We start from the raw sequence: 9,091 nt of genomic DNA, 5'->3' as shown, positions 1-9,091 counted from the left end.
GATCGACAGGGCCTACTGCGGCCAACTGTGTTCAGTGCTACCTGAACTTTCGGATGAGCCACCTCCTCCAGATTGCTTCGGACCATTGTCTAATCTTGGTTAGTACCTAGACTCTCACTCGGTATCATAGTTATTTCCGATTTGAAAAGTTTTGGTTACATATCTTCGGTCGTGGGTTGATGTGCAGGAGGCTTGGCGTATGGCTGTGCAAGGTGATCCTATGTACAGAGTAACCCGCAAGCTGGAAATGAACAAGCGCAGGCTATGTAAGTGGAACTAGGAAGAGGTAGACAACATTTTAGGAGGGTAGTGGAGACAAAAGATTCCATTGCCTATCTCCAATCTCTCGAAGTACGTAGAGGCGCCTAACTAAAGGAGAACAGGGGGAGCTCAGGTGCAGTTAGCCAGGCACCACTCACTCCTTAGACGACAGGATGTCCTCTGGAGACAGAAGTCCTTATTATAGTGGATCACAGAGGAGGATTGGAACCCTAGGTTCTTCAACCAGTTGACAATCATTTGGAGGCAAAGGAACAAAGCAGGAGCATCAAGGATGGTAGTGGACGGTTGATAGAGGAACCTGACACCATCAGAAGGGCATTGAAGTAGTTCTTCAGATCTAGGTGGGCAAATCAGGTGGGCGATGGAGGTATAGCCAGCAAGTGAGCCCCATCGGTTAGCGTATTAGAAGAGGAAAATGAAGCTTTGGTCAGCCCGATATATGCCATGGAAGTCCAGGAGGCTCTCTGGTCCTTGGGGAAAAAAAGGCCATGGAGCTAGATGGTTTTTCTTTCATGTTCTTTAGAAGGTATTAGCACATAATCAGACAGGATGTGACGACGGCAGTCCAGCAATTCTTCAATATGGCTAAGTCATTTTCTCGATACCACCAATTTATTTTCAATATTACTATAACACCCAGCCCATTTGAGAGTTAGGTCTGGTCCACTTGATCGGCCCAAAGTAGCCAATGGGCCAAAATGGAAAACAAGAAAAACAACAAAAAGGCAAAGGCCTATTCAATTGGAGGAGGAGGCGGACTCCTTCTCCAACCTAATCTCTGATGGACCTAGGAAACCTAGCTTTCACCGGCTATTTAATGGCTCCTACACCTCCCTTTGAGCCTCATCAACAAATCATTGTCCGACTATCATCATTCTTTTTTCTTCCTCCTTGATTTGCCGAAGATCTAGTTTCACTTAACCATCAGAATCATGTCTCAAACCTTCTTTGGAGATGAGGTATAAAACCCCAATCCCTCTTTATCTATTTCCCTTAGTCTTCTCTTTTCTCCATTGAGCCGTCGCCTGTCGAATTCTATCGAGAACCACCGAGAATCTGAGTTGAAAATCGCCACCCCTATTTTGGAAATCAGCCTCATTTTTCTTCTTTTCTTTTCTTTCAACCACCGGTGTCACCGTTGGGGCTTTCGTACCCATCTTTTGTGATGGGATGTTGGAGCACTAGCTACGGGTAAGTAAACCAGAGCTCAAATCAAAATCGAGGTTTAATTCCTATTTTCAGCTATTTTTTCATGACATTTTTTTTCTTTTGGCACCAATCGCCGCAGTCAACCATTGATTGTCAGACCTCCGATGGTGTCGTCATGACTAGTGCTACCAACGGCATAGCCACCATCGGCTATAAGGCCCTCCTCTATCCTAGAGAAGGGACGGGCATGAATCCTCTATTCCGCCAAGAAGCCAAGGATAGAAAGGAAAAAGAAGAAAAGAAAAAAAAAGAAAAGGAACAAGAAGAAAAAGAACGAAAAGGATAATGAAAAAAAGAAAAAAGAGCGAGAGAGAGAGATTCAGTTTTTCTCTCTTCTCTCCTTCTCCCTTTCTCTCTTCCCCACATTTTCTCTCTCTTGTTCTCTTTCTTATTTCTCACTCTACAAAGTTCCTCTCTTCTTAGACTTTCTCTCTCTCCTCTCTCTACAATTGTTAGATCCAGTAACGACTCCTCTCGGTGATTTTGGATCCACTCTAGTGAAGGGTCCTGATCCATGGCCGTCGAGTAGCATGCCACTTTGATCCTTACTAGACACTATTAGATTTAGATTTGGCCATCTTTGATTTCTGCTGAACCATCTATACCCTAATTCAACCATAATGGGATGAAATTTGCTTTAATCAAATCGACCGAAGTGTCGGGCACTCTCGCTTGGTCAGCACTATGAGGGTATTGAAATTTAGGGCTTTTACTTTTTGAATGATCATGATGAAATTTTGATGAATATTTTTTTAAAATATCAAGCTTTGAGAGAGAATTTTGAAATTGATTGGACTTATAGATTGGTTTTGTTCGCAAAGTAAGTAATGCTTCACTTTTTCTAGATTAATTGGCAAAATTTTAAGATTATTATATTAATAAATTTTGAATCGTACTGTTCATGATGCATATATTTGATGAACAAAATTTTTATTATTGAATATATTTTATTTTAGAATATTATGATTATGTATGATCTCGATATTGATTATGCTTGATCGATTTCAATATTGCATGATTTTGGCATTTTTATCCAATTGAATTATGGAAACCTATAATGACTTTAAATTTTCTACCTGACTAAGTTAAGAACCCCACCAATAGAGGCTAATATATTACAACTTGATAGTCTTGAAAGTTATATTGCAAGAAGATGCACGACATACTACAAGCAGATACACGGTCCTAAAGGACTTTGTTGCAAGATGATGCGCTGCACACCGCAAGAAGATTTGCGGTGTTATGATCCTACTATAGAAAATATATGGTATAGCTCATGGTTGATGAGATGAACTGAATATTTTAAAGAATTGGAATTCATGAATGAAATTTGAAGAAAGATTTGATTTGCTTATTTTCTATAAATTATTGTTTATTTATTTGCCTGATTATTTTGTTAAAATGATCATTGCCTACTAGGTTGTCTAGTGCATTATACATTTTCTTACTATTTTTATAGATTTACAGAACTAGTAGGATTTTGTTATAAGAAAGCATTGGCAGACTTTCAGCAAACATTATCTTAGATTAGTATTTATTAAGTTGATGCAATACTTTAGACTATTGTTGGATTTGTGCGATTGGCTTTCTTTTATACTTAGAAAGTTGGTTGGCTATACTGGCCTGTAACCACATGTGTACTATATAAGGAATTTTTGCCTGTCTAAAAGGTGCATCATAAATAACAACCACAAATCTGGTGACCTTGTATTCTGTGTTGGTTGCATTGTTGGTTACTGCCAACGATGTGAGATTGCTGACTTGATGGATTTGGAAGGGTGTTTGTCATAATGTTGTTGTTGCCTCAAATCTTACCCAAGATGTTGGTTTATATCGTTATCAACCATTGATCCACACTCTAAATAAGATATCGGCCTTTGTTATCTCAAGGACATAAAATAATATACTTCGAGTTGTCAGCCCAAATAGTATCAGTGTATAAACTTTTTCAGTTTCTCAAGAAGATAAGATTTAGGTTCAAAATATTAGTTTTGCTTTTATTAATATATCAGACATTATTTGGACATCTTGGTCGCTGTATATTGGCCAAGATTTCAAAGTCTTGGACATTTGAACTTCCCAGTCTTTCATCCCGACCAAGATACCTATCACTCATCTCAGCACAATCTCACTCGCTAATGAGATGGTCATGGATATAATTCACTATAAACCTTACTCTATGCTGAAAACTGAACTATGTTTAGCTGGTATTTAATTTGGAAATTTTTCAATAAAGCAGGGATTAGATTTATTTTGGGATTCTTACCTTGCGATTTTGGATTGTGTCACTTTTTCTGATCTTTCTGCCCCCCAAATGTAAAACAAGTTTGTACTAAAAAGTTTAGTCCAAAGGGAACCCTACCAACCGCTACATGCATGGAATGGTAGATTGTAATATAATTTTAATTTCTTCTGCTAGTTTCTTCCTTTAAGACCTTCTTTCAAAATAGTTTACGTGGTTTTCTCCTAGGAATTGTCTTATTTATGGAGACAGTATACTTCAAGAGGGTGTTTGGAGTTTCAAGAGATATGCCAATGCGACTCTGTATTTGTAGTTTAGCAAGATGGCTGACTTCATCCCTTACTAGAAGATGATGGATGCTTTGCATATAGTGGATTTGCCTATGGAGTTCCCAAAACTGCCATTTCAGATCATGACATCAAATTTTCAAGTCACTTCTGGAGGATGCTGTGGCGAAAATTTGAGACAAACATTGTAGTTTAGCAGTGCCTACCACCCCAAAGGATGGCAAAACCGAAGTATTCTTATTGCTAGCAGAAACAATAGAAATACCTCATACGTCCAAACAACCATCTTGTGAATCATCGGTAAAACATCTCCCAAAAATCTTAAGAGTTGCAAGAATAACGGGCGTTAGAGGAAAGGAAATAAACTAAACTTTGTGGCCTTTCAAGGACCATCTAATCTTAATAATAAAAATAATAATAAAACAACAACAGCAACAGAAAAAACAACAACAAAGCCATCACAAAGGCAAGAAAAAGTAAATAAGGAAATTATATTGTTTTTTATAATAGAGAAGGCTATCAAACACAAATCTTCATGTAGCTAAAAGGTTCTAAACCCATTAGAAGGTTTTAGCACTTCCGTACATAAAGAAGACATGAAAGAATGATCCAAAATCCAGTTCTCTTTAGGAGATGTGAAAACAAGCATCCCCTACAGACTAGAGGCTCTTTTCCTTCTTTTCTTAGAGTAGAGTAAGAGAGGGGAGAAACGAAGGCTAGGAGGTGACTATATATATATATTGGAGAATGGTAGAGAAGAGAGGGTGCAAGAGAGGAAGAGAGGTGGGAAAGAGAAGAGAGCATTTTCTATTTTCTTTCCCCTTTGAATCAAGGAAACATGATGAAAAGAAGCCCTTTGCCTTCTGTGAAAATGGATATATGGGCTTAAGAGAATAGCATAAAGCAGATCTAGATTTAGAACAAATTAGGGGTCTACAACATAGAGTAATAGAGGAAGAGGAATACAACAGGACTTGCATTCTTGCGCCCTTGACAAATAGGCTGGATTCTCATTTTAGAGTTTGTCGTCGAGATGTAGCCCCTTCCCCATTGGAAAGAGAGAGAGAGAGAGAGAGAGAGAGAGAGAGAGAGAGAGAGAGAAGGGAAGAAGAAGAAGAATACGTGCATATTTGAACTTTGTTTATACTCACATATGTCAAGCGGTTTGCTAAATTATGGAGATATTTAACATGACATTTTAAAACTAAAATATGTTAAAAATCAAATGTTAGCATATTTTCATGTCGAGATAAAATAATAAAAATAAAGGTCTATAAAACTGCTTGCAAGTATAAAGACTAACAAACGATGAATAATATGAACAAACAAATAAAATGTGGAACTCACCCTAGCAGGTTAACAAAGTAAAGCAAGCAACATCTTCACTTCAGGTGATATTTTATTGTGTGGAAGATTGAAGGGAAAATTAGGGTTAATGGAAATAGATGGTGGTAACAACTAGTGCTTGTAAGTGCAAACGATTAGAAAATTGGTATTTGCAAGAGCTTAGCTATACTTTCTAACACCTTAGTAATCCAAAAGGATCATTGTACCTAGGCCATTATGAATACCTCTAACTAGGGTCCTGAAACAAGATCCACCATATTCATAGTTAAAAACAAATTCATGATGGTCATAACTTTCACATACAACGTTCATTTTTTATGATTTTTTTATTTTCAATATTTGTCAAGAAGAACATGGCCTAGTGGGTGCATAATGACCCCGACTCGAGGCTATCGAGGGCTTCGAAATGCTAGTCAAACTTGCCTCATAATTTATAGTAAATGTTGATAGGGTATAAATCAGAATCCGTCTGGAACTATGACCCAAGAATATCACTAGGTCCATCATGGATTGACTCAAACACTTCAAGTATGTTACAACAAGATTTAGAAGCAAGATCAGATTCAACTATGCCACCTAACTTTCAATGGCTGTAACTATCTTGAACCATATCCAAATTATAACAATATTTTTCTCAAAATTGGATAACTTCTTAAAATCTACGATCAGACTAACCCTTCAGTTCATCATATCAATTACCCTCAAGGGTTCCTTACCCTATTGACATGGGGTATGATGATATTTAAGCCTTAAAACAGTCCAGTCAAAGTACACTTCCTTTATTTATAGGAATTTAATTGAATATATTTTTCAATATGGGATGAATTAATTGATGTGATATAAGACAAAATTAATGTAGGAGTCAAGATCTAACTCTATGATGATTTTTATCTTATTAATAATTTTCTTATTATTTTAAAAAACTTTAATCTCTTTTAGTTAGGAAAGGAATTCGACCTGAATTTAAATTTGAACAATACTAGTGTAAATAGAAGGCTTCTTATTAGTTTGATGAAACAATTGATAAAGTAAAAGGGTCCAAAAACCTACTTTCATAATACTACTATTTATTATTATTCTCAGGTTCGAGTTGAACAGATTAAAGGATTTGTTGCTTTTCTCTATAACCAAATCAACATAAACATAATTATAGAAAATAAAGTTGATAAAGGAGTTGATAACTAGATTTCTATCCAATTATGAAAATCTAATTTTCTTATTTTTAGTAAAGTTTAGCTTCTTAACTAGTAGGGGAAATCGACTAGAATAATAAAGCCAAACTTCTATAGTATAAATAGAGGCCTTGTATTATAGTTTTGACATAGGGTTTAAAGAAGGAAGAGAAGGCAAAAAAACTCCCTTTCAAGTTTTTCATAGAATTAGTTTTACATTTGTGTTTGAGGCCCACGCGATAAACTAGCCAGATCCAAGTGCTTGAAGATGCAGTCCCAAGACTCAAACCTTGAATCTCCTCAAAGTGAAGGAGGCATTTAACCACTATGGCATAACATTGTTCATGCATTGCATGCAGGGACTTGTTTCTCAGTGGGTTATTGAGCCTTTAAGAATTAATTCAATTCAGCATGAGAATAGAAAAAGAAAAGATAACAACTTTCTTATTTTAGTAGTACAAAGTAATTACAGTGTCCAGAAACATCAAAGAAAGTGTATATAAAATTCGGAAATGAAGTAGCAATATTACATATTTGACATCATTTATACTCCTTGAGAAACACCAGCAGTTTAAGAACTTCATAGGCATGTAACGAAGAAGGGGCCTGCTCACCTCCCAAGAATTCCCCTGCAAAAGGAAGCACATTACGAAACTATTAACTTTGTATTAAGGATGACATACCGGATTCGTAGAAGTTTCCTTGTGTAAGCTCGGAGTAATATAGATTCTTTTGTTCATATCAAGGGGAAAAAAAAAGTATGATGTTACTATCTTGTTTGCACTTAACCCCTTTTCAACAATAAATTATGTAGTGCCATGATTATGGCTACATATAATGTAGTGTTGGTCATATAATGTAGTTATACCCAGGCTGTGGTGTTTCGAGGAAACACTACATGATCTTTGGCGATGTTTTCTGTCAAAAATATTGTTGATAGTAACAATAACAACTTTATTGTTGATTATTCAAAAAAAAAAATAGTTATCATCTAGTCACTCTTTGGCCTATAGCTTAAGAGGTTTAAAATTTATAGTAAAAATTAATTAAGCAGATATTTGAACTACCACTCTTCGACGGGAAAAACAAAAAAAAAATGGCGAAGTCAAAAGATTAATATTAGCAATCGCAATGTTTCCGAACGCTTCAACCTGTGACTTCGATTGCAAGGAATGGCTTGACTTGGATTTTAATTAACTTAACTATAAAAATTCATGCAAATTTCTGATATGGAAGAAAGGAATTTCAGCCTAACGTGAGATCCAATGACACTTGGAAGTAGTCTCTGCAGTATCATAGTTAGATTCAGGCCAACTTAGGGTCGAAATACTGCTAAGAAAATTCAGGTTGGTCAGTCTGCCTGATTTTTTTCACGCCAACATTACCTAAATTAAACTCCAGTTTGACATTTTTCTGACCCAGATCCAAGATAATTATGGTTCTTTAGGTCCATTCAAACCAGACCATGGAATGAAGAATTGGATTCACCTCAAACTTGCACACCATCCAGTAGGTGCTATTCCTGTGATGTACCAGTAGACTTAGCAGCGAAGAGTAAGGTCTTGGACTAGAGAGCTGCAAGGGAGCCCGACCGTGAAGAGGATTTAACATGATTTGATCTAAATTTCGAAAGGATAAAAAAAAAAGTTGGAATTCAGACCGAATTTACATCTTTTTGGTAGACTTGGAGTTAGGGTCAAAATTTATGTTATTGATTCAATAGATTTTTCTTGTCAGACAAACTAAATATGATCTAGTCAAAAGCAACCAAGATATATGTATAAATTGGATTGTTGAGACCTTTGGCCTCTCCCTAATAGAGGGGGATATATGCCAACTTACAGGGCTAAGTCTAGTCCATGCAACCATGCTATAATAACCATCAAATTTGGATTCCACATGACATTAATCTTCAATCTTTCTTATCCAGACTTGGAACTGGGCATGACAGTATAAGAAAAGAGTTCAGACTGTAACTCTAGTTAATGAAAATTATTCAGCTACATATTATAAGAATAATCCAAGGGATATATATATTTAGGTTACAAAGGAACACAAATCTATTTTCCTCAAAAAGAAAGGTAATTCAGATCATTTTCCTAGATGTTATGGGCAAAGAAGTTAGCCAATGCAAACCTTAGCACTCGGCAGGCGGAGTGAGATTGCATTTTTGTGGGAGCTGCATGGCAAGGTCAGGGTCTATTCCAAGGGATGGCAGCAGCATTGAGTGCCGGTAAGAGCAAAGGCATGGAAGGTCGGCATTGGAGAGGGCTTCACAACACTCTTCAGATGGCTCAGTAGGTTCTGGGCCGGTGACTGCAGGCTTGCATGCATTGAAACCCTCCATTGTCATGTTACAGAAGCCATCAGCCCTCAACAAGGCGATCTCACCGCAGCCAAGGATGATCGACAGCACCAGCATCACCATGATCACCAACTTCTGAAGAGACTCCATTGCTTCAAGCTTGAAACTTTTTTTGATATGATTGGAGGCTAGGAGTACAGCTTTCTTTTATACAGGGAACTGCGTTATTTTAAGTGGATCAATTGAC

General features: G+C 36.9%; 1 long non-coding RNA gene across 1 annotated transcript; it reads right to left on the bottom strand.

The window, feature by feature from the left end:
• Positions 1–6,957: 6,957 nt before the first annotated feature.
• On the bottom strand, positions 6,958–9,091 carry LOC103695990. The gene is made up of 2 exons (XR_003383243.1): positions 8,676–9,091; positions 6,958–7,168 (listed from the first exon to the last, which is right to left on the bottom strand). It is a non-coding gene; the product is annotated as an uncharacterized LOC103695990 (long non-coding RNA).

The sequence above is a fragment of the Phoenix dactylifera genome, chromosome 14, assembly GCF_009389715.1.
Source record: "Phoenix dactylifera cultivar Barhee BC4 chromosome 14, palm_55x_up_171113_PBpolish2nd_filt_p, whole genome shotgun sequence".
NCBI lineage: Eukaryota > Viridiplantae > Streptophyta > Magnoliopsida > Arecales > Arecaceae > Phoenix > Phoenix dactylifera.
Note: the sequence above shows the minus strand (reverse complement) of the source record. Positions and strands in the feature narration are given on the sequence as shown.